This window comes from Pleurodeles waltl, chromosome 4_2, assembly GCF_031143425.1.
Source record: "Pleurodeles waltl isolate 20211129_DDA chromosome 4_2, aPleWal1.hap1.20221129, whole genome shotgun sequence".
NCBI classification, from domain to species: Eukaryota; Metazoa; Chordata; class Amphibia; order Caudata; family Salamandridae; genus Pleurodeles; species Pleurodeles waltl.
In genome coordinates, this window is record NC_090443.1 from 794,011,301 (window position 1) to 794,035,132 (window position 23,832).

Genomic DNA, 23,832 nt, shown 5'->3' on the forward strand with positions numbered 1-23,832 from the left:
TCATTGAGAAGTTGGTGCCTGTAGAGATATATTCAAAAGGTACGAGCCATATACGAACTTAACATCAAATTGAAGGAAGCTGACCCTAGTGTTGTGCCACGTGTTAAGAGGGCTGTTCGAAATGGTTCAAATCAAGTAATTTTACTGTCAAATGACACCGATGTTATTATTGTGCTCTAAGAGTTGTTGCAATGTTCGTAAATCAAGGATTGTCAGCATTATGGATACATTATGAGACAGGCGAGATAAGACACTTAGGGCCAGATGTAGCAAAAAGCAAAATTGCGACTTGCAATTTGCGAGTCCATCCGACTCGCAAATTGCAAGTCGCAATTTGCTATGCAGTACGGTGTCTCAGACACCGACTGCGACTCGCAATGGGGTCGCAATGACCCACCTCATGAATATTCATGAGGTGGGTCGCAAATTGCGGCCCCATTGCGAGTATAGGCACTCGCTAACATGGAGGCCTGCTGACGTCAGCAGACCTCCATGTTCGCGACCTGCTTTTAAATAAAGCAGTTTTTTTTTTTTTAAGTGTAGCCCGTTTTCCTGACAGGAAAACGAGCTCCACTGCAAAAAAAACCGAAACCTTTTGTTTCGGTATTTTTTCAGGGCAGGGAGTGGTCCCTTGGACCACTCCCTGCCCTGAAAAAATATTTTGGGGTCCAGTCACAAACTGGAAGGGGTCCCATGGGGACCCCTTCCAATTTGCGAGTGGGTTACCATCCACTTGAAGTGGATGGTAACTGCGATGCCATTTGCGACCGCATACGCGGTCACAAATGGTATTGCATCCCACAGCGACTCGCAAATAGGAAGGGAACACCCCTTCCTATTTGCGAGTCGGAAATGCATATTGCGAGTCGGTAACGACTCGCAATATGCATTTCTGCATGCCAAACCCACGTTTGCGACTCGCAAACGGCGAATTTCGCCATTTGCGACTCGCAATCGGGTTGCTACATCAGCCCTTAATCCCACTTCATATTTTGCACAAGAAACTTGACCCAGAGATGCCCAGTTTTACTTATCAAGGCACATATTCTTAGGGGTGATGAAACTATGACCAAAATTGGAACAAAGTTTGAACCTTTATTTGCTAAGCCTGAGAAGTTTCTAAAAGGATTCACTGAGACAGAAGAAGAATGTGACCTTAAAGACGTAGAAAAATAGATCTTCGGTACACTGAACTCAGAAGATCAGTCCCCCTAAGTGACCTTGAACCAATGTTATATTCTGTGCATGGACACATTAAAATACTTTTCTGCTTGGTCAGAAGATGTATAAATGTTTTGAATCATGCATATGTAGAGAAAAACCTGTGTGAATTTGGTTGGGAATATATTGACGGGGTGCTAAAACCTACGAAATTTCTAAAGCCTCTACCTGCAGAACTTAGACGTGCATGTACTTGCAAAACCTGAGCTACAAAAAGATATTCCTGTGGATATGCTCGTCTCAGATATTCAACATTCTGCAAATGTACTGCGAGAGACCTTTGAAGCAAATAAAGTGAACTATGAAAGTGTGTCTAAAAGAGGAGTGATACTTTTTTTTTTCATAGTCAGACAATAAACATTGTTTGGCGTATACATAAAAGGATTAAAAACCATTATTATTTGTTTAATTTCCATATATGTCTCTTTTTCCTCTATTATAGCAGCAATTTGGAAAATGGCGGAAGGGTTGCTATGAGTTATTTTCTGTCTCTATAGGAATATTAGACCCGCATAACGTATATTTTGACACCAAATTGAAGTATACAGGTATCATGGTTCCTAAAATATTACATCATCTCTGCAACACATCCACCATTTTTTAAAATGACGTCCAGAAAAATTCGGCCTGGATCAGAAATGTCTATCCAAGCTAAATTACTTCTTTAATGATCCATTAATTATGAATTTTCAGTTGTGATTTCTTTTCTATCAGTCCCACACAGACAATCAGTGATCAGTGATTTATTCACTGTTTCATTGGCTCTCAAAATTCAGTCTCCTGAGGCTAGCTGAAAGAGAGCTTTGTAAGGCGAATGAATATTCAAAATGTCACAGCCAGAACATCGCCTGGTGTTAAGAAAATGTTGTCATCGATCAGGGGCCTATTGCACTCACCAGAGTGGCCCATTCACAAACTTATTCTTTTCAAAACAGCATGAACGAATCACTGGGTTGATTATGGTGAGGGACTAAAAAGTTTGATCAGCAAATTTGTTAAATATTACCCACATGCAGCATTAATATCTGCTTCTAAACATCTGTTTTGATGAACTATCAATGTGAAGATCTAGCAATAAGTGGGCAATTTAAGGCCCATATTTATGCTTTTTTAGCGCCGCACTTGTGTCATTTTTTGATGCAAAGGTGGCACAAAATTGCAAAATACAATTGTATTTTGTAAGTTTGCGCCATTTTTGCGTCAAAAAGCAGCGCAAATGTGGTGCTAAAAAAGTATAATTATGGGCCTAAGTTCTTCCAGAAGCTGTGACCTGGGCTTTTCCCTCCTTGTGTTAATCTTGATTGGCTAATTGGATATATCCCTCAGGGGTTAATTACTAGCTCTTTAATGTTAATCCTAGATCTCTCCATTTTTGTCTTCTGTGCCAGTAATGTCCTGATCTCTCTCCATACTCAAATAGGTTTGAGCACTTGGCCTGTCACTTCTCTCTGCACTTCTTATCTGGCTTAATTTTATAATTCAACTGTGTCTCTTCCAACAGCTTCCCTACTTGGTCCTTATCAACATGAGGAATCAGTGCCTGTAAGGTGGTCTCCAATGCCCCCATTACATGTTATAAGGAGGAAACCTCTTCTCTGACCGATTTAGTTTTAAAAGATGTTTAACATCATAATACCCCTCGTATAAAGGTCTTGGCAGTGTCACAGACTATCGCAAGAGAGGTAGACCCAATGTTATCTAATGAAATCCCTACAAGTCTTCTCCAGGGTCTGTCTTACTTCTGCATCTAAGAGAAGGGTGTGATTGACCCTCACCTAAAATTTCCCTCTTGATGAGGACACTCAACAAGTATAGTAATTGCCAAGTGGTCGGAAATGTGTCCCGGCAGATGCTTGGCCTCTTTGACCCTCTCTGCAGCAGTACTGTCTACAAAAAAGTAATAAAGCCATGAGAAGTGGGCATATGCTTTGATATGAAATGTATACCCACTCTTCTGACCCATTTGATGCATCCACACATCTACAAGCACCAGGTACTGTAACATATTTTTTAGAGCCTGTCTAGTGTTGGGTGTATGGGTACAATCCCTTCTAGTTGGTCTATCAAGATAAATATCCATCAGGGTATTAAAATCTCACCCATGACCACCGGTAGTAGGGACTCCAACAGGTTCCACTCCAGGGTCAGAAGTTAGGATGGGTCATCGGCATTTGGGCCATAAAAGCACGCACATATGAAGTAATAATTGGAGCATCTCATCCTCACCAAGACCTACCTACCTGAACTCAACAACTCCACCCCTGCTCCTTTCCTTAGGAGGACTGATTCTCCTTTAGAATATTCTTCTTGGTTGATGGCTTTATATTTCTCTACCCATTCTTGTTTCAGGAGCAGGGCTCTCCATTGCTGTTAAGTGAGTCTCCTGCCAGATCATAATACAGGCATACTATCTTCAGGTACTGGAAGACCAATATCTGCCTCCCCTTAGACCTGAGGCCATTTACATTCCAAGTTAACAGCTCTAACTCTATGCTTGCCCCCATTTCTTCCAATATTCACTCAGCCAACCCTTCTCTCTGTGGCACATCTTACTGTGAGTGGTTTTGAAATAGTTCAGTAATCATGAGGACTAAGGGCCTAATTCCAAGTTTTGTAGTCCTTGGACCTCCGAACCCCTGGTGGTGGACGGACTGCCGCACTCCTGACAGTCCGACCGACAGATTACGATCCTGGCAGTCAGACCGCCAGGAGACCGCCGCCTCGCCAGGAACATCGATCCCGACAGGTTGGCAGCGGTCAAAGTTATTGTCAGCCACGGTGTTGCCGAGTTCAGCAATGTTGTGCTGATCATTGCTTTGCTTTCAGTCATCCTTTTCATGGTAGGATCATCGCCATGAAAAGGCTAGCCGAAAGACAGTGCTGGAGAAATGGGGGGTTCCTGTACTGCCCACAGCCATGTCATGGGCAGAGCAGCCCCCCCACTAGCACCTTTGGAATGCACAATGTTATGATACACAGTGCACATCCAGAGGGTGTTGTGTGCGGCAACATTGGCCTCGGCTACCTGAAGGAGCAGTGGCCAGTGCCGCAGTACTGTCTCCACCGGGCTGACTGGTGGAAACATCATAATACGACAGTGATGAGGGAGAATGTGAAAGAAGATAATGAAAACTGAAAACTAAGGCCCTCATTACAACCCTGGTGGTAAATCCCGCTTACCGCTGTTCCGACGGCCGCCAACATACCGTGACTGCGGCGTAAAACCGCTACAGGTATTATGACCCACACAGAGAAATCCACCACTATACAGACACCCACACAAGTCCATCACACCAAAGGTCAGTGATAAACTGGAGATAGCAAAACCCACACCGTTACGCCAACAGGAATACACCCACAGTATCCCGACCCATGAATCAAAGTGGCGGTCTTTCAACCGCGGTAAACCATTTGCGGTACACACCGCCTCGCTCAAAATACACACACATTTACAAAACACAAACACATTGGACAATCCAAAATACACACACCTGAAACACATACATACACCCACACACTCACACCACTATAAAACACACACCCACATTACCCACAACCCCTTACCTGCAACAATTTTGAAGAAGCAGAGAGAGAGAAAAGCAAAGATCACACCATCATCCAGAGGCACAGAACTCCATCACATATACACCATCCACGCACCTCACACCACACACCCGAACACATCACCCCACACATCACATCACACATCACATCACACATCACTCACACCACATCATGGCACCTCAAAGACACCCCAGGTTTTCTGAGGAGGAGCTCAGGGTCATGGTGGAGGAAATCATCCGGGTAGAGCCACAGCTATTGGGATCACAGGTCCAGCAGACCTCCATTGCATGGAGCTATGGCGGAGAATTGTGGACAGGGTCAACGCAGTGGGACAGCATCCAAAAACAAGGGATGACATCAGGAAGAGGTGGAACGACCTATGGGGGAAGGTACGTTCCGTGGAATCAAGACACCAAGTAGCCGTATATAGGACTGGCGGTGGACCCCCACTTTCTCCCCCACAGCTAACAACATGAGAAGAGCAAGTCTTGGCAATCATGCATCCCAAGGGCCTCGCAGGAGTAGCAGGAGGACTTTACTCTGGTAAGGCAAATCTTTACTACTATATCCCCCCCACCCTACCTGCATGCCATCACATACTCCCACCCTCACCCTCACTCCCATGACTCCACCATCTCCCACACACCCCACCATCACAAACCACCACTCCCACAACCAAGCCCTGCACGCAACAACAATGCATGGACACCCATCACAGACATGCATGGACACCCATCAACAAAGCATGTCCAATAGAGAGACTCACCCAGGCCACAAAATCACCACTCACACAAGGGCCAAGGCGATAGTGCAAGCACATTAATACAGGGAAACATACCCATTGCACAAGGTGGCACACACAGATAAAATAACAATGCATTTACATCCCAACAGGACCCCTACCCAACGTCGCCAGACTGGAGGTGCCAGCCATATCCAGTCCCCCAAAAGAAGAGGCCCACAGTGATGACAGCAGCTCTGCACGCCTGGATCAAGATGACCAGCCTGGCCCATCAGGGACCTCTGGACAGTTGGTGACCCTGCCACAGTCCCAAACCACCACAGAACCCCTGCCTAAGGAAACACCACCACAGCACCCACCCAGCGGGCCCATGCCACTGTCCCCAGGGCACGTCAATCAGCAGTGTGTCCACCACTACAGGGACCCCAGGCAACCCCACTAACTCAGGACGGTCAGGGACCTGGGGTCAGTGGGCACACAGTTCAGGGGACAGAGGCACAAAACAACAGGGAAGTTGGGAGGACTGCTGTGCGACAAAGGGAGGACAGGCCCAGGGAACCCACCCTCCACGAGGCACTCATCATGGGAGCATACCACCAATCCCAGGATACCATGGGCATGGTACTGGCCAAGTTTCAGGAGACCCAGTGGCTGCAGGAGGGACAATACATGGGGATCAGGGAGGACCTCACCAACATATACACCATCCTGGTCACCATAGCAGGGGTGCTGGCTGACATAGGCAAGACCATGAGGGAGGCAGTGGCACAACAAAGGGCCCCTGACACTAGCCAAATCGAGGAACAGCCCTCCACCTCCGCCGGCGCTAGTGGACAGGAGGCCCGCCACAGGACCAACAGGCCATCACCACCTCACCCCCTGCAGAAGGAGAACCACCCCACAAACGTTCCCTGCGATCCAGGCAGAAGACAGAGAACATTGCCAAGACCCCCACCAGGTAATACGACTCTCCTGATTGTCACCCTTTTGTCCCACTATGTCATCCTGTCCAAACTGAACTGCCATTACTCCCCTTCCTATGCCCCATTGGACAATGCACCTGTGATACCAATGAGTCCGGACTCTACTATGGACCTTCCTCTACCATCACCCCAGCCCCTTGCACATACCGCAACACTCATTAGCCCCTAAATAAACACCCTTTAAGCACAAACCAATCTGAAGTCAGTCTGATCTTTCACAAATGTATAATGACAACATTAGTAACAAATAGCAATGAAAATTTTCATTTGCTCATACCAATGTATGTCAGTTGTTGGGCAGCAGTACATATAGCAGAAGGCAGAATGGGGAACCCAGATCTGAAAAATGGAAATCCAAAGTGAACTGTCAGTGTCCATAGACAGAGGTTAAGAGGCTGACTTATACAATGTCCTACCGTATTCTGAAATGTGAGAAGGAGTTACAGTCTCTTACCTGTGTGTCACTGGAAGTGCTGCATGGTGATGTTCGTTCGGTTGTCAATATCTTCTTCCTCTGCCTCCTCTTCCTCACTGTCCACAGGCTTCACCGCTGCCACAAGACCATCACCAAGCTCATCCTCATGCAGAAAAGGCACCTGGCGTCGCAATGCCAGGTTGTGCAACAAGCAGCATGCCATGATTATCTGGCACACCTTCTTCGGTGAGTAGTATAGGGAGCCAGCTGTTAGATGGAGGCACCGGAATCTGGCCTTCCAGAGGTCGAACGGCCTCTCAATAATTCGCCTAGTTCACCCATGTGCCTCATTATAGCGGTCCTCTGCCCTTATCCTGGCATTCCTCACTAGGGTCTGTAGCCATGACAGGTTGGGGTAACCAGAGTCACCTGCAAATGTTGAGGGATAACTGTTAGACACACACTAACCCTTAGGGACTACCCCATACCCAGACACCTACTCATACTGTGTGGGGACCTTGGCCTCACCTATTAGCCACACCCGGTGCCTCTGAAGTTGGCCCATCACATAAGGGATACTGCTATTCCTCAAAATGTAGGCATCATGCACAGAGCCAGGATACTTGGCATTCGCATGAGAAATGTACTGGTCCGCCAATCACACCCTCTGCACATTCATCGAATGGTAGCTTTTTCTATTTCTGTACACTTGTTCATTTCTGCGGAGGGGGTCACAAATGCCACATGTGTACCATCAATGGCACCAATGATGTGGGGATATGTCCCAGGGCATAAAAGTCAGGTGTCACGATGTAGCTGCGCATGTGTTTCAGCAGGGCAGACAACACTCTGGTCAACACGTTAGAAAACATTGGCTGAGACATCCCTGATGCCATGGCCACTGTTGTTTGAAAGGAGCCACTTGCCAGGAAATGGAGTACTGACAGGACCTGCACTAGAGTGGGGATTCCTGTGGGATAGCGGATAGATGACATCAGGTCTGGCTCCAATTGGGGACACAGGTCTTGGATTGTGGCATGATCAAGTCTGTAGGTGATTATGATGTGTCTGTCTTCCATTGTCGACAGGTCCACCAGGGGTCTGTACACCGGAGGATGCCGCCATCTCATCATCTGCCCCAGCGGTTGTGGCCTATGGAGGTGAACAGAGTGTCATGAACCACATAGGTTGCACAAGTGTGTCTGCAGTAATGTTAGTAAATCCGTGTGTGGCGTAGTTAGTCCGTATATGTGCCAAAATGTGCTGTGATGCAGTTAGGTGCCATGGTATGTGCCCCCCCCTGAAATGGCGGCTGCCTGACTTGTGAGGAGAGACAAGGGGAAATTAGGTAACTGCGGTGGCGTTGTGCTGCGTCGCGGTAGGCGATCGAAGACCGCCGCGTAATTCAGCATTGGTTTTTATTGGGCCCTATGGGTTCCAGGAGCCAATGGCGATGTACGCCGGCGGTGACGGTACGCAACGCCGCGGATGTGACCGCCACTTTCTATCTGCTCACTCACTTGATACCTGACCTTCAACAGAGAGGACCTGCACTGCAAGAGCTGCTGTGACCTGTGTCTGAAAGCGACAATGGCTCGAGTGTCTGGGGAAAGGGCCCCTGCCTTCACCACAGAGGAGTTGGACAAACTGGTGGATGGGGTCCTCCCCCAGTACACGCTACTCTACGGTCCTCCAGACAAACAGGTGAGTTCACTGTGAGCATGATGCGTGGGCGTTGTCTGTTTTGAGTGGTGTGGATGGAAGACATGTTGGGGGGGCTGAGGGCTTCATGTGAGGATGGTCAGTGGATGTGCGTCAGGGCATGGTTGGAAACTGGTGGGTAATGAGTCTGACAGTCCAGATGGGTGAGTAATGTCCTTTCCTCCTGTACCTTTCCTCTAGGTCAGCACCCACCAGAAGAAGGGTATTTGACGTGCCATCGCCAAGGAAGTGCAGACCCCGGGGGTCTATCATAGACGGAGCACCCACTGCCGCAAGAGATGGGAGGACCTGCACCGCTGGAGCAAGTAGACGTGGAGGCCTAGCTGGGGCTAGCCTCCCAACGTGGAAGGGGTGCCCATTGCACTATGACCCCCTTGATATTCCGCATCCTGGTGGTGGCCTATCCAGAGTTGAATGGGCTCTTGAGGGCATCACAGCAGCCACAAGGGGGTGAGTACACTGTCATAAAGCTGACTCTGCGTGCTTTAGGAAATATCTGGGTGGGGGATGTGGATTCTGGGTGCCCCTAGGCCAAGGCGAACATGGCAGTGTGGGTCCCTTGTTGGGCCGGCTCTGAGGCACTCCAACCCCAATAGTGTTAGTGAGCATCTACTACTGGGCAGGCTCCTGTGGATTTCAGGTGTGCAGCTAATGGCGTTGGGCATTGTACCCCATGGGCTGGTGATTTTCCTACTAACTGGTGGTGCATGGCCTAATGCATAGGGCCGCTCCCTGTGTGTTGTGTCCGCCAACGGTAGTGGTGTTGCTGGCATTAACCATGTGTGTTCTCTGTCTTCCCCAGCTTCTTGTTTTGTCACCCTGTCCTTGTGTGCATTAGCATCATCTGGCGGAGGAGCAGAGGCACCGGCGACAGAGGGTGCTGCATACCACATGGCCCAGGAGAGTGAATCCACAGAGTGTGAAGGCACCAGTGGGACAGAGGGCGAGGGGAGCGCCACGACAGGGACAGGAGGGGATACCAGCTACAGCGACTCCTCCTCTGATGGAAGCTCCCTGGCAGTGGCAGACATCTCTGTGCCCACCCCATCAACAGGTACAGCCGCCACCCCCCTACCAGCACTGCCCTCCCAGCAGCCCCTCAGCAAGTTTCCCTTGCCCGCTCACCCAGGAGGGTGGGCATCTTCTTTGCCCCAGGCACCTCAGGCCCTGCCCCAGTCAGCCCTGCTGCCCTCAGTGAGGAGGCTATTGACCTCCTGTGATCCCTCACTGTTGGGCAGTCAACGTTTCTGAATGCCATCCAGGGTGTTGAGAGGCATTTGCAGCAAACAAATGCATACCTGGAGGCATTCATTCTGGCGGCTCATCAGAGACCGTTTCAGGCTCTGGCCTCAGTACTGATGGCAGCCATTGTCCATGTGTCCAACCTCCCCCTCCAACTTCCACTACCCAGACCCACTCCCCTCTACCTCACCCTATCCCAAGCACACCATCAGACCAGCATGCACACACATCAACACACAAAAGTGGCTCAGGAAAACATAAGCACCACACATCCCACAGGCACTCACACAAGCACCATACCAATGCACACATACCAACATCCACTTCCTCCACTGTGCCCCCCTCCTCCACATCCTCCACCTCTCTCCCTGTCTTGTCTCCACTCACACCTTCATGCACTACATCATCAGCCACTGCCTCCATCACCAGCACGCCCTTCACTACACACCCCTCACATGCAATCACCACCCCCACAACCATTCACACGTCCCCTGTGTCCTCTCCTAGTGTGTCTGTGAGCCCTCCTCCCAAAGTACACAAACACAGGCACACACCCTCTCAACAGCCATCCACCTCACAACAGCCTCTAGCCCATGCACCTTCACCCAAACTCAGCAGACGTACACCTCCTACAACCACTACCTCTTCCTCCACTCCCACACCCCCTCCATCTTTCCGTCCCACTGTGTCTAAAAACCTTTTCCTGGCTAACATTAACCTCTTCCCTACACCTCCCCCCGTCCTTCCCCTAGGGCCAGGATGTCTAAATCCCAGCCCAGCACCTCAGCCACCAAATCTGCATCTGCTGTGGTCCCGTCTAGTCCGGTACGATCATAGGGGGCACCTGTCAGAGCTGCCAGTGTGCCACCGACAGATAAGAAGGACCACCCTTTTCCACCACCTGCAAAGGTAAAAAAGGGGCCGGCTTCCAGCAGGGGAAAGTCACACCACCCACCCAGCAAGGCCTCGCCCAAACACAAAGAGGACAGTGCCAAGGTCCCTGCAGCGACTGCCAAGGTGGGGAAGGGCCACAAGCCAAAGGGCAAGTCACCTCAGGGCACGATGCCTCCTGGTGAGGGGCTGGTGACCACCATATCATCAGGGATGGCAGCCACTTGCAACACAGTCACCACCGGCGCTCCGACCGCCACCTGCACCGCCGCTGCCACAACATCAGGCTGCAGCATCCTCCCCAAGGATCAGCCATCCAAGGCTGCCAGAGACGGTATGGTGTCTCCATCCACCACAACAGACACTTGCACCACGGACAGCACTGGCAGCATCTCCGCTGCAGCCACCGCCATCTGCACCACCATGCGCCCAGTGCACAGCCGATACCACTCTGTCGGACGTCAGCACCATCCCCAGTGGGCAGCCGTCCGAGTCTGCAGGTGACGTCCTGGACCCTGGACATGCCACTTGAGACACCACCTCTAGCACTGACACGAACCAGCAATTGGCAGCCTAAGTCACCGCAGGATGGAGTGTGGCTCTGCCTCCACTGAGTATCATACTACCTGTTCCAGGTACATTGCATGGCTAAGACACCCAGGTGAGAGGATGTCAACTGCCACACCCCAGGTGCAGCATCACTGGGCACAAAGCCCCCTCCAGAACCAGTGGAGAAATGCATCCACTCCCACAATCCTTGGCAGGATAAAGCACTCTGGGCACAAGACCCCCTCCAGAACCAGTGGAGAAATGCATCCACTCACTGAATCCTTGGCATGATGAAGCACTCTGGGCACAAAGCCCCCCTCCAGAGCATGTGGGTAAAGCACCCACTTGAGAGATTTGAGAGACTGTGGCTTTGCACTCCCCAGGACCAAGCAGTGGGCAAACCACCCACTTGAGAGACTGTGGCTTTGCACTCCCCAGGAGCAAGCAATGGGCAAAGCACCCACTTGAGAGACTTGAGAGACTGTGGCTTTGCACTCCCCCGGACCAAGCAGTGGGCAAAGCACCCACTTGAGAGACTGTGGCTTTGCACGCCCCAGGACCAAGCAGTGGGCCTGGAGCCCCCTCGAGGAGCAGTGGCGTCGTACCATTTTCCAGCTGAGGTGTCCCCTCTCCCCTTCCCCGAGGTGCCTGTTTTTTTTTTCAACCTGATGCCCCTGCAGTGTTTTCTCCGTTGTGAGGCAGGTGTCATGTGTGGGCTTCGCCTATGCTTTTTGGAACCACTGGTCCACGGACATTTCATGTTAACAGTGTACGGACTTGTGTACTTGATATAAATATTTGTATATACTGATTATTTGCTTTTCTCTTGATCTATCTGATTGTTCCAATATAACACTAGTTGAACTCATTTTGTTTTGTCCTTGCTTACTTCCAGGGGGTGTTGGGGTGTATCTGTGATGTTGTTGGATATGTGTGTGTGTGTGTGTATGTTGTTGTGGGTGGGGTGTGGGGGTGTTGCGTGTCACGTGTGTGTCACTCTTTTCCCTCCTCCCCTCCCCTGTGTGCTAGGTGCAGTACTCACCATCGTCGTCGCCGCCGCCGCCACCTTCTTTCTACTTCGTGGTGTATTAGTAGCTAAGCCAACATGGGTAGGATCTACAATTCAGGCTCCATGGTGTCCTAGTTCTTCCTTGGGTGTCGAGAGGTGAGTGGTTTCCCTTCTGTGTACTGTTTCCGCCGTGCTTTTGATGGCACTGGTACCACCCAGGAAAAGCTGGTGGATTGGTGCCTTGTAATAGTGTGGGCGGTACATAGTCTTCCGCCTGCCTGTTGGCGGTTACCACCGCGGTGTTTGTTGCTACTGCCGTTGCGGTCGGAGTATTAAAGTGTCTGTCTGTGTTGGCGGTTTCCACCATAGTCGTGATCCCATTTTTTTTACCGCCGGCCTGTTGGCGGTATTACCGCCACTTTAACACCGACCGCCACGGTTGTAATGAGGGCCTAAATGTGTTCCCCCCCACCAATGCCCGTGACCCAACACTACCCTGCACATAACCGACCACAGCAGAACATTGTGGCTGGAGTTTGTGCCTCTTTTAAAAAACTCAGAACATCAACATCTTCCAAAGTGCAGGAGTAGTACATTTGGTTGTTCCATATGATGCACAGCATAGCAGAGAATTTTAACTGCACCTTGGCACCCAGTTTATCAAGTTCCTCCATTCGCCTGCCCAACTCACACTGGTTCTGGTCTTTAGCTTTACAACTATTGGAGTGATATAATGATGTTTTTCATGTATCCGCTCTCTTCTGCCTATGGGATTTTCAGGATTCAGAGATTATTTCTCTGGGAGTGATTTTCGATCCTTTCCATATCCTCTCTCTGAGCTTAATTTTGCTTAACAAACCAATTAATGCCTGCTGCCTTTTTCAATTTATCTTGCTGAGCCTGATTGACTTCTTCTTCCAACACTCTGGTTCATTCAACCCCCTCATACAACTTTTGGCTCAGGGCCTGACAGGAGGCTTGGATCCCCATCTGGTTGGTCTCAGAGACTTCAAATCTGTTTTTAATCTCCTTCTGGAGACCCAACAAGATTGATGCTAGTGACGGGACTACGCACCTCCTGTTCCAGCCCTATCTGGTCTACTGCTAACCAGTGAGGGGATTGCCTTCTCCTATTGTACGCCCTGATAAAGATCGCTCTCCTCTTCACTCCTCTCGAGGAGTTCAATGGCCTCAAATCTATTACTAATGATTACCTGCAGGTCATACTGGGTAGGCCAGCTCATAACTAGACCAGCTGATTTGCTTGTTGTAGCCATTTTCTTAGCACTTAAGGAGCTTTGTGATAGGAGATATCCTGACCCCAGTCTTCCCTAGTCCCAATGAGATGGCCCCCCCCTTGACCCTCTGTAGGAGGTGCAGGTGACCCTCTGACCCCGAAGAGCGATTCCCATTTAATCTGGGTAGAGGACTGTTTCCTACCCCTATTCAGGGCTCAACACCTCCATGAGTTGTGTTGAAGGCCTTTTAGAGTTAAGGTTCAAAGCCCCAGTGCCCTTCCCACCATGCTTAGCTTTGGGTTTTGCAATAGCTTCAGGGGCCCCTTGGGAGAATTGCACCAGCCCGATTACCAGACCTTACCTCTGGGATTGCATATACAGGAGTCTGGGCAGCAAAGAACAGAGCGAATAACTTGAGGGATGACATGAGTTGTGACCTCTTTCATCCATTGACCCTGCTACCAAGCTTTTCTTGTTTAAGATTTCACGCCTTCAGCTGCCACCAAACATCATCTGTGGTCTGGGGGCTCTCAGCCACAAATATGTTCTCCCAGGAGCCTATTGCTGCCCAGCTTTCAGCCCAGGCCCAGTCTTCCAGGCTTGTGCTGACACTGCCGAGTGGGGTGTAAAGATAGGAGAAATGCAGGAACATTTGGTTGCCTTATTCTTGTCTCACTATACGGAGGAGGCCCATTCAGTCATAAATAAGCTTAGGTAATGGCTGAAGGATAGAGGCCTCCTTAAGGTTACAGGTCTGGGAAGGGATACTCCTGTGGCCCTGATTACTGAGGCTGAATGAATGGAGCATTTGAAACGAGCTATGAACACAAAGGCAGCAGGCCCAGATGTTGTCCTCTCTGAACTTTATAAGTTATTGAAGGGGGTGATATTTTCAGTTTGGGTGAATTTGTTTAACTATATCGATCTGGAGAAGGCCCAGAGTCCAGATTCATGGAGGTAAGCTATTCTGGTGCTAATCCTAAAATCTGCCAGGGAGCCTAAAAAGGTGATTCATACTGGCCAATTTCACTATTAAATTTCGACTATTAGGTATTTTCTAGCAAACCTTGCCAGTAGATTGGCCAACGTAGCTCTTTTATTAATTTGCCCTAATCAGAAGGGTTTTGTCCCCAAATGGCAGATTCATGAACTTACTTAACAAGTAGTGGGTTCAATCAATAGCACTTCTACTCACCCACTCCCCAAGGCAGTGGCAACGATAGGTGCATTCAAGGCTTTCAACAGAATCTGTTGGGCATATCTGTGGGAGGTTTTACCAACACTAGAGTTTAATAATCACAGCATGCTCTCAGCACTCAATGTAAGAGTATATTTCAATGTTCAATGTCTCAGCACTAAGGCTTCTTGGTGCTTTTATTTCAATGTCTTCTCACAGCAAGAAGACTTTTCCAATGTAAAATGAATACTCTGTGACTTCTGATTTCATGGCACAGTGTGAAATGATCACTTATGGGTGGGTGCTGGTCACGATTCTGACCTCATCTTAAAGTCTGTATTGAAGTCCTCTTTTTTATTAGAGCCTTCAAGAAGTAGAGGCCAATTGCCATGACACAACACTTGTTGGCTGTACTTGTGGCTGTTTATTATATGGAACACTGATATAATATAAACTGCACAATGATTGGAGTCTAATCAAGTCAAGAAATTTACATTGAAAATGTCATATTGTTCTGAGAAGACATTGAAATAAAAGCACTAAGAAGCCTTACTGCCAGGACATTGATTTACACTCTTACATTGAGTGCTCAGAGCAAGCTGTGATTCTTTAAATACCAGTCATAGTTTACTGGGAGATGGTATACAAATGGGGTTGTTTGGTATCTGACCCTTGCACTAAAGCACCTTTTTTCTTATACTGTTTACCCGTTTTAATTTTCTATAGATACTGGTGCGAGCCAGATCGTTGCCCAGGCTACCAGAAGGAGTGTGTACAACACTAGATTTTAGCCCAATTTTTATTTTGACCCTCCATAGAAAATATGGAAACTTATCTGCCCTAATTTTATTTAATGGATCTTTAATAAGAGATTTGGCATTTTTAAAACTATGACGACGTGATGCCTTCTCTTTCCTCTTGTTTGACATCTATCTACATCCCAACAGTTGCGTCATATACTGAGTGGTTAACAGACAGTGACCAAGCTCACCCCTGTTAAAATCCTTAAAAGCTACAGAAGCAGACCCTCCGCTCCTTGGTTCTCTCCTCAGCTCAAGGAGTTAAAGCAAAAATGTAGAAGGCAAGAAAGGCTGTGGAGGAAATACGACAGGGAGTAAGAAAAGATTAAATATTATTAATTTATTCTAGAATATAAACATTTGATGGGATAGATTAGTCTAAATACTTCTTAGAAAAAATTGACCCAGCAAAGAATTCCTCAAGAGAGCTCTTTAAAACAGTTGAGATTCTTTCCAGCCTATTTCTTACCCATGCTATAGCTCGATCTCATATGTTCTGCAACCAACTTGCGGATTTCTTTAAAAATAAGATGGAGGAAATCTATGGTAATTTAAATACTGTTCAACCTTTTCCTCCACCTAAACACCCCAACAGCTCAGTCCCAGATAAAAGTTATCCTGGACAAGTTTCCCTTGCTCATGGAAGATAGAGTAGCCAAACACATAGGTCAAACTAGATCGGTGGCTCCCTCTGATCCTTGTCCCCAAAAAATATTCCACAAGATTGTTGAGGTACTTGAAAACCCTCTTACTTTGCTTTTCAACTCTTTTCTGGAGCCTGGACTCTTTCCCAAAGAATGTAAAGAAGCTTCTATTCTCCCATTGTTGAAAAACAGTCACTAGACATAAAAGAGGTGAATAATTACCATTCTATTTCCAGGCTATCGTTTCCAGCCAAGGTCCTTGAAAACACTTGAATACAGTGCTGTCCACATTTGTTGAGGAGAAGGAAATTTTAGACTCAGCACAATTTGATTTTAGGCCTAATCAGAGTCTGTGTTAGTTAGGGCCTCAGAAGAGCTGAGAAGTGTTTTAGACAGTGGTGGGAAGACTGCAATGATCATGTTTGACTTGTTGGCAGTCTTTGATACAGTCAATCACAAGGTTTTAATTGACCGCCTGGCAGAAATAGGAATTGGATAGTCAGTCCTGGAGCTGCTTCAGTCATTCCTTATGAACAGAGTGCAAATGGTTGCCTTGCTGCAACTGATATCCAAATCTTTCATGCTTTCTGTCATGTGGGAGTCCTCGGGGGTCGTCTCGGAGCCCCAGGTTGTTTAATATTCCTGCGGTCCCCCTCACAAAACGAATCTGGTCTTTTGGCTTTGCACCAATCGCGTATGCAGACAGTACACAAATTGTGATGGCCATCTCGAAGGATATCAATGAAATGGCATATTTCTTCAAGGGCTGTATGTCTGCTAATAAGCTTTGGAGGAACAATAACAGCCTTATGCTCAATTCAGCTAAAACTGAAGTTCTTTTGGAAAAAAAACTGGTTTCCTGGGATCATTCCTGGTGGCCTCAGGGGAGCCCCCCCTCCCACTGATTCCTTCTGTCAAAATCTAGGTGTAATCTTCAAAAATTAATGGTCACCATTTTGATGTAGTTGAGGCTGGACTACTGCACTGCCCTTTATCTAGGTATTCATCAGTGTTCACTGAAAAATCTTCAAGTTCTGCAGAATGCAGCAGCAAGATTTTTTAAAAGAATCCTGAAGTCTTTGTCCAAGACCCTTCAAGAACTCCACTGGCTTCCAGTGAAAAAAAGAATCACGTTTAAAGCACTATGCTTGGCTCACAAAACCCTGTATGGGAATTTCCCTGCATACTTGAAAAAGAACCTTCTATGGTACAACCCAAGCAGGACGTTACATTCAAGCAATTTCCAGACAGTGAAGGACCACAACATCAGAAGTGAGGCGGTAGGAGTTTCATCTATTCCACAGCTAAGCTGTGAGAACAACTTCTTGAATACTTGAGAAGCCAATATAGGGGGTCATTATGACCCTGGCGGTATTTGACCGCCAGGGTCAAAACGACGGGAGCACCGCCAACAGGCTGGCGGTGCCTCCCTGCGTATTTGGACCGCAGCGGTAGAGCCACGGTCGCACCGCCGGGGCTGGCGGTATACTGCCATTTTAGCCCCGGCGGTGCTGATCTGCCAGGGCAGCCTGCAAGCACCGCTGCCCTGGGGATTATGACTCCCCTACTGCCAGACTGTTTCTGGCTGTTTGCACCGCCAGGAAGAGGCTGGCGGTAAGGGGACTCAGGGGGCCCCTGCACTGCCCATGCACTTGGCACTTGGCATGGGCAGTGCAGGGGCCCCCAGGCAGAGCCCCGTCCCGCATTTCATTGCCCGAATTTCGGGCAGTGAAATGCGCGACAGGTGCTACTGCACCCGCTGCACATCAGCATTGCCACTGGCTCAATTACGAGCCGGCGGCAATGTTGATGTGACATTTCCGCTGGCCCAGCGGAAATTTCAAAATAGGGAGCCAGCCATACCGCCAGCAATGGCGGTATTCTGGCGCCCGCAACCTCGGCGGTCTGCCATGCAGACCGCCGAGGTTGTAATGACCCCCATAGTCTTCTCAGATTTAGGAAAGAGCTTAAAACATGCATTTTTTTTTGCTCAACCTGTTAAGATGTAATAGTAGGCTCTAGTCTTCAGAATGATTCATCAGTCAGTTCTTTTGACATTAGCGCCAAGGCACCATTGGCACTTGCAGAGTTTTAGCAATAAGATAGCTCTTTATGCTAACAATCTCATGATTTACATGTCAAATCCTGCCAAGACTGTTCCTAGAGAAGACGAGTTAGTTGAGAAAGTTGGGTCTCAATCAGGCTACTCAGATAATAGAGCAAAGGTGAAGATCGTGTGCTGGAATATAACTGATTAGGATAGGGAAGTAAAGAATAAAATTATGTATCTGGGCATTTCTATAGTCCACTCACTGAAGGAAACAGCAATGCATAATCTAAGGAAGATGGCTAAGGAAATTTTCTGTTGGTCACCAAGCGGAGGAATCTACAGTTAATAACTTATGGCCTGGTAAACCTAATCAAAATGTCAATACTACCTAAATTGACATATCTTTTAACTTATACAACTTCTGTTTCCTAAAACTGTCATTGTTAAAATACAGGTGAAGATAACAACCTTTATCTGGGTTTCTGGGGCAATTAGGCTTTCCTGGAAAAAACAATGAGGCAAACATTGAAAAAAAAGGGTCCTTACATTACCTGATTTGAGTCTCTACTGCAATGCCTTCCAATTCAAGAATTGCAGGATGCTCCGAGGGACCCCAGACAGCTCAACTTGGTGTGGGATATTAACAGAAATCAATAAGGAGCTGGGATCTACTGGATTTGATATAAATTTGGGACCCCAAAATATTCATAAAAAATTCTGATTAAAGGTCTTGCAGGACACTCCTAGTCTCTAGTACAGTGTCAGGAGGACCTTGAGTATCAATAACTAATCTGATTTCTCACCCATTTGGGACTCCACGGGCACCCCAGTGAGTCTTTTAGCTTGAATTATTCATTGAGGAATGCCTGACGGAATTATAACCTGGGAAGAACTACCAACATAACAGTTGTTAGTACCCTGGGAGGTACTTAAGGTTAGGACTGGTGGTTTAGTGTCCTGATTTAAATATCTACAGCCTTCCTCGTGGCATGCAAGCGTCAAACAGGAGATCAGAGATGTCTGGGACATCGATTCGATACTGCAGGATGTGCATTCTATGGAAAAAAGAGGTCTCCATTAGGTACTGGAAGGTTTTGTATTCAGATGATGAAAATGTAAAGGCCCTTTGCTTGGCCTGGAAAGATATGATGCCTGGGATAGAGTTATCATATCTGTGGTAACTATCTGTAAAATTACTATACCCTTAAGACTTCAAACCTAAAATGGAACCATTTTTCCACCCTTAACAGGACATTTTCGACTCTGCAAAGGATAGCAAGATTTGCAAAAACAACCAGCTCTGGGTTGCAGAAGAGCACCAGAAATCATCAAGAATGGTGTAGTACAAATGTATGACCTCAAAACAAATAGCCCTTCATTAGGAAAGCCCTTTTAAATTCCAGCATGTCATCCAATAATAGGCATCTTGAAATCTGTGCCATAATATGGATTTCAGCATTTCAAACTAAACCACAACCTTTAAATTTGGGAGGTGCTTGTACAATCCAGTGACATCACCATTTGATACACACCAAAAGAAAGCACAGACATCTTAAAAAGATTTTGAAAGTAATTATGACTTATTTGCTATGAATACAATTGTTTGTCATTTATATCTGGCATACTAGTTGAGTGAGTGCATGATTTTCATTGTTCAGCATGCTTTAAAAAGAACAAGCATTGGCAAAGACAATAGGTTTAACATTTGTTTTTTCTTTTTGCATTCTGTTTTATGAACTGGATTATAAATATTAGAAAAAGGTTATAATAATGTTTGTTAAATGTAATAGTTGTTTATGTTGTGATGTATGTTGAACTAATATCCCAGAGTTCCAAACTCCTATTTTGTACCTTATTTAATGTGGTCTTGAGTATAGTATGTGTAGTTATTAGAAAGTCACTGCACCTGCTGCACCATTTAAATCATGAAATTTTTAACTGCAAGGAAACTGTAACTGTGTCTGCCTTTTTAGTAGCAAAATACAGCAATATTTAGTGTTTAGAGAAGTTCTCACAATTTATGGCCCTAGTGCCACTGCACAGTCAAATCATGACCCTAATGCATGCAAGATAACTGCCTGTTTAGTAATATATAATATATCAATATTTGGTGTTTAGGGGGGTTCCCAGAGCTTTTGGCTATTGTATCCCTGTACCTGCTGCACCATTCAAATCGTGACCCTAATGCATGCAAAATAACTGCACTTGTGACTCTGCCTGTTTAGAAGTAAAATAGCAGCATGTGTTCATGCTAATGAAGAACAGTACCGACACAAACAAGCTACGTCATTCCAGAGTTTAAAGAGGGATTGCGGTGTACAAATAGGGCTGCACCTGTTTTCACTGAGAGATATCCCTGAATTCTAATTTCAACAAAAGTCCTATACAAATCAGCAACTTAGTGCACTTGTGCCATAAGAAGATATGCTATTGTCATGTAAGCCCTTTTCACTATATTCTACTGCGCTAACACTAAGCATCGTCCCCACCGAGGTGAAGAGAAAGTTTCACTTTTTAGAGGACTACAACACCCTTGCAGGGCCAAATGCATTTAGGGTTTTTGGTACAGCACCTACATGTTCTACTACTGCCTCTTTGCACTGCTGAGTCAGAAGCATTCAAGCCAATGTCTTCCATAAGGGGCTTTTTGTTATGATGGGAAAGAGGCGTCTCGAACTACAAGTAGGAGAATGAGTGGGCACAGAATGACCTGTGCTATTTGTCTGTGGACACACACGCAGCAATGTTTGGAAAGATAAAGGTTTCGTTTTCTTGGAGTGCACAGGCACAGTGTCAGGTGCTTGATCAAACCCAAAAATAATTAAATAAATACAAATCTTAACAGGGTTGTGTGATCCGCAAATGTAAAGAATCAACCCTGAACCATCGCAATAACAACATAATTCAAGGGCAGAACCTGCATTCTTGGAGGACGGCTGAGTGAAGGAGTGAAGGAGATGCGTGGCCAACTCACTCTAGTTATGTTTGTATTTTACTCCAAACCAGTGGACCGGGCATCCATTTTCCCTGCTTCTACCAAGGACCATGGTACCCTTCCTACGCCACTGCACCGACCATGCACACATGAACACCACCTCTCAAGCGCTCTAACGCCCACAGGACAAACAATAAGTAATGCCATATACACAAAGGTAATCTTCCAGTACCATCCCACCAACCTATATGATCCTGAGGAGACCTGGCCAAGGGAATAAAGCACATTATCATTGTTGAAGGGTGACACCAGAGGCCCTGGGGGTTTGAAAGCTCAGGCTGGTAACCTTGCCTCCAGCCTGGGCCACAATGTGATGACCAAGCACTGTTTGTTATTTGAGCATTAATGTATTACTACATTGTGCATTTGTCACTGCATGTGCTAGTTCTGTAAGGGAAGTTAACATGCAAGTTTTATTCACAGCATTAGTTTTATCGACAGACCACTATTTAAAATGTAATATGCATTACATACTTAGGCCCTCATTATGACATAGGTGGTAAATGGCACCTACCGCCACGGCGACAGCCTCCAAAAGACCGTTGCCATGGCTACAGCCAACCGCCATATTATGGCCGTAGCCGGAATTCCAGCTACGGTCATCGTGGCGGATGGCGGTAAGGTGGCGCTGCTGCCAGCAGCAGTGCCAAACCAGTAGACCACCACCGACCATATCATGATCCATGATAGGGCCTGGCGGTGTTCTGCTGGCAGATGCTGCTGCTGGCAGCAGTGCCACGTCCCGTCTCCTGCCAGAAGACCCCCTACAAGCTGGTAAGTCGGGTGCTCCGACAGGGGAGGGGGTGGGAGGTGTTGTGTGTGGGTGGGGTGTGTGTGTGTGTATGTTTCTGTATGCGTGCATGCGGCATGTGGAATGCGTGTGTGCATGAATGTATGTGAGTGTATGTGTATGTTGTGATGTGTGAATGCATGTGTGCTTGTATGTATGTCAGTGTGTGTGGATGTGTGTGTACATGGATGTATGCATGTGTGGGTGAATGTGGGTATGCGTGTGTATGTCTGTGCATGTAGGTGTGTGTATGTCGGGGGAGGTCGGAAAGGGGAGGGGGAGGGCGGGGAAGGACTCTGAGGAGGGGGAGGGGGCAGAGGAGACCCCCTATCAGTGCCAGGGAAGAAGTTCCCTGGCACTGATGGTGCCTACCGCCATGGTTTTCGTAGTAGTAAAAAGCCACAGAAACCATGGTGGTGGGTGGGGTCATATTCCCGTAGGCAGCCTAGTGATGGTCGCCGGGCTGGAGACTGTAGTCTCCAGCTCGGCAGTCATTATCGCTGAGACGGCTGTGTGGTACATTGGCAGTTCAGCTTTTGCCAAACCGCCAATGGCATAATATGGCAATATGTACTGACAGCCTGTTGGCGGTACTACCGCCACTGTAACACTGACCGCAGGGGTCATAATGACCCCCTTAGTCACCGTCTATAACGATTGGGCCCCGCCTCAACCATCACACTCTGAACTTGTATGTCGTAGACATGAAATCCTTCTATTGGGTCCCCTTTGCTGTTTGTGCTGTGTGCTGCTGGCAGTGTAATCCCCAGGAGAGAGCCAGAGCAATGAAGATATTCCTTCGGGTCCACATAATTCCTAGACATTGTTTAGACAGCTAGAGAGGATGAGCATAGGCAAAGCCAATAGGTTTCGCCTTTGTGAATTCTAGTGGATTTGTTTAGTTAGACATGTTATACAGCAGTGCAAGCTGCTGTACAACATGGCTTTAAGTTTAGAAAAAGGCAGTAAGCACTGCTGACAAGTCTAAAAACATGGACAATAAGCACTAGCAAAGCCAGTGTTTTTAAACGTCACACAGCAGCGCTCACTACGACATAGAGCTTTTTTTAAACTTTAAGCCACGTTTTACAGAAGCTTGTACTGAACATTGACAAACCCACTAGAATTTGCAAAGGTGAAACCTATTGGCTTTGCCAATGCCCGTTACTTTTTTAATTGTGGATGTATGAATGGATTTCTGCCTCACTTCTTTGCCTTGTTTTTTGTTTTCACTGCACAGTCAGTCTCCGCCTGTTCTGAGTCCAGCCCGCAGCAGCACTTCTGTGGCTGCCGTCCCTATGCCTGATTTGTATGTCATTTCATCTGTGTGTTCCGTTGAGTGTGTTGTTGGACTGCCTCCCCACTCTGTACTTATGTTAGTTGTTTTTGTGCCTGCAGCGCCAAGAAGCCACTGCGCTCTATAATTACATTTCACCCTACCATAGGAAGGCGTTTTTCCGCACCGGCACTGCAAAACTGTATCATACACTGAGTTCTGCATGCCACTGAACCGAGGGCATGCATAAAATCATGCTTTAAACCCAGGCGCTCTATTGCATTCCCTCACATATATATGTGTGACTGTGTGGTGAGCGTGTCAGTGTGTGTACGTCTGCGCGTGCGCTGCGTAGCTCTGCTGAAGAAGTTCAATTTTTAGTTCAGCATCTTGTGTACTAAAGGGATAAGAATAACACCACACACTCAACTGTATAACAAACAAAAAAATAACAAACTAGTTTAACTTGCCGTGTCTGTCCGTGCTGCTGGGATATGTATTTCTCACAGCTGCTAAAATTAAAG

The 23,832-nt window shown here is 47.3% G+C and overlaps 1 long non-coding RNA gene across 1 annotated transcript in view; it reads right to left on the reverse strand.

Moving 5' to 3' along the window:
- LOC138293298 (uncharacterized) overlaps positions 1-23,832 on the reverse strand; it is a 53,386-nt gene that overhangs the window by 28,976 nt on the left and 578 nt on the right. The gene's annotated exons all lie outside the window — the stretch shown is intronic.